General features: G+C 81.7%; 1 non-coding gene across 1 annotated transcript; it reads right to left on the bottom strand.

Annotated features, from left to right (window-relative positions):
* Positions 1-1,072: 1,072 nt before the first annotated feature.
* Positions 1,073-1,225, bottom strand: LOC135229784 (5.8S ribosomal RNA). The gene has a single exon (XR_010320472.1). It is a non-coding gene; the product is annotated as a 5.8S ribosomal RNA (ribosomal RNA).
* Between the last annotated feature and the right edge of the window lie 1,275 nt (positions 1,226-2,500).

Here is a 2,500-nt window from a genome sequence, read left to right as displayed (position 1 = left end):
CTCACGGGAGGCCGGCCACGCGATCGTCAACGCCAGGGGGCCCGCGCGGAAGAGAAGAGAGCGCGCGACACGGAGAGGGACGCGTGCCGGAGGGCCGCGGGCAGCACGCGCCGCCCACGCACGCCCGGCCCGCCCGCCCGCCGCCCCGCCCCGGCGCCACGCGGGCCGGGCGGGGGCGGGCGGACGGGGACGGGAAGCGGGGCGGGGAGGGAGGGGCACGAGCCGGCGGCCCGCGGGGTCCTGCAGGGGGCGCCGGCGCGCCCGGTGGCGCCCCGGCGGCGCCCCCGCCGGGCCGGGCCTCGCCGGCGCGGCATGGAGGGGGGGAACGACCCAGGGGGGAGGCGCGCATCGGCGGGCGACACCGCGGCGTCCCGCGGGCCGCCCGCCGGGGCACCCGTGGCCTGGGGCGGAGCCCCGCCCCCCGCACGCGCCCGGCGGAGGCGTCCCGACAAGGCACGGGGGGTGGAAGGGGCCGCCGGGAGGCCGGCGGGCCCCGGACGCGCGGCGGACCGTGGGGAAGAGCGGCTCGGAGGAGACGGAGGCCGGCCGGGACGTCCCCCGCGGCCGCCGCCGGGGGCGGGCGGCGGCCCGACGGGGGCGCCCCGGACGCGGACGCCGCTTCCCCTCCCCGTCGCCCCTCCCCGGCCCCCGCCGCGCGGCGCGGGACCGCCTTCCCCCGGCGAGCACACACCCCCCCCCGTCGCCAGGGTGACCCCGAGGCCGCGTGCGGCGCGAGGGAGGGCCCCCGAGCCACGACCCCGGCGCGAGCTCTCGCCTCGCTTCTCTCTCTTCTCTCTCGCGGGCGCGGCGGCCCCCGGCCCCCCTCCTCCTCCTCCGCCGCCGCGGAGGGAAGGGGGGCGGACGGGGGCACCACCGGGTCTGTCCTTAGGGGGTCGTAGGGAACCCGGCCGCCGCCCGCGCGCCTCCCGCCGCCCAGGCTTGGGCGCGGGCGTGCGGCGGGCCGGCCGGCCAGCCCCTGCGAGGAAGCCCCCAGCCGCGCACCCCCGGGGGAGGGAGGGCCGGCCAGACGCTGGCCGGCGGCAAACCCCGGGGGGGGCGATTGATCGTCAAGCGACGCTCAGACAGGCGTAGCCCCGGGAGGAACCCGGGGCCGCAAGTGCGTTCGAAGTGTCGATGATCAATGTGTCCTGCAATTCACATTAATTCTCGCAGCTAGCTGCGTTCTTCATCGACGCACGAGCCGAGTGATCCACCGCTAAGAGTCGTACGAGTTTGGATTCGCGGGGCCCTCCCCCCCCCCAGCGAGGAGGGAGGGAGGCGACCCCGCCCTGGACACGGCACACATCCCCCGAGGGGCGCCTCCTGCCGGCCAGAAGACACGACGGAACCACGACTCGGGAAAGGTCGGGAGGGATTCGCGGACAAGGGGCCCGTCCACACCCGGCCCCCGGAGGAGCGGGCCTGGACGCCCCCACAGGCGCCCCGGGGGTTCCCACCCCCAACGACACGGGGCGCCCGCGCGCGGGCCCGCGCGGTCCGACCGGCCGCCGGGCTCCCCCTCCCGGCGGCCGCCCGGCCGGCAGCGGGGCGCGGCGCGGAGCCCCCCGGCCTGGGGGCGGAGGCCGGGGGAGAGGCGGGGTGAGGGCCAGGCCCCCCCCCACGGCCGCTCCCCGCGGGCCCGCCGCCACGAACCGCGGCGGACGGGCGACCCCCCGAGGGTCTTTAAACCTCCGCGCCGGGACGCGCTAGGTACCTGGACAGGGTGGCGAGCGAGGGCGGGGCGCGGCCATCGCCCCCGACGCGGATCCCCGGCCGCGGCCGCCCGCGGGGGACGCGCGGGACCGCGGCGCTGCCGGCCCGTGACGCGGGGGATGGACGGTAGGGGCCCACGCGCGCCCCCCCGCGCCGCCGCCACCGGGGACCCGCCGCCCGCAGCGCGCGGCCGCCCACCCCGCCTACGGCTCCCCCCACCTCCCGGCCGCACACGCACACACCGCCCTCCTCTTCCCTTCACCCCCGCGACGACCCACACGGGCGCGCGCTCGGAGGCCGGCCACCGTCCCCCCCCGCACCCGCGCGGCCCAGGCCCCGGGCCGCGGAGGGCCCGGGGCGACGGCGGGACGACGCGGTTTCGCGGGCGGGAAGGGGGAGGCCGGGCGAGGGCCCGAAGGTGCCGGGGGAGGTCAGCGAGGGGCGGGGGCGGACGCCGGGGAGGGGGGCCGGAGGGAAGGGGCGGCCGCGCAGGGGCGGCGGGGCCGGGGCGGTCGGCCGGAGGACGGGCGCGGGGCTACCCCCCCCACGCCCAGGGCGGGCGGCCGGGAAGCGGCGGGCAGCGGGTGACCCCCCGAGCGCCACCCACCGGCGCCCCCCCATCCTCCCGCGGGAGGGGGAGCGCGTAGGGGGGGAAGGGAGGGGGGTTCCCGCGGCACCGCGCGCGTCCCGGGACGCGCCGCGGACGCGTACGCCCGACGGGCGGGGCGGGCGACCGGGGTGGGACACCGGCGCCGGAGACGGGGCACGGCCCCCCGGCTCTCAACTC

The sequence above is a fragment of the Loxodonta africana genome, unplaced genomic scaffold (genome assembly GCF_030014295.1).
Source record: "Loxodonta africana isolate mLoxAfr1 unplaced genomic scaffold, mLoxAfr1.hap2 scaffold_512, whole genome shotgun sequence".
Lineage (NCBI taxonomy): Eukaryota > Metazoa > Chordata > Mammalia > Proboscidea > Elephantidae > Loxodonta > Loxodonta africana.
Note: the sequence above shows the minus strand (reverse complement) of the source record. Positions and strands in the feature narration are given on the sequence as shown.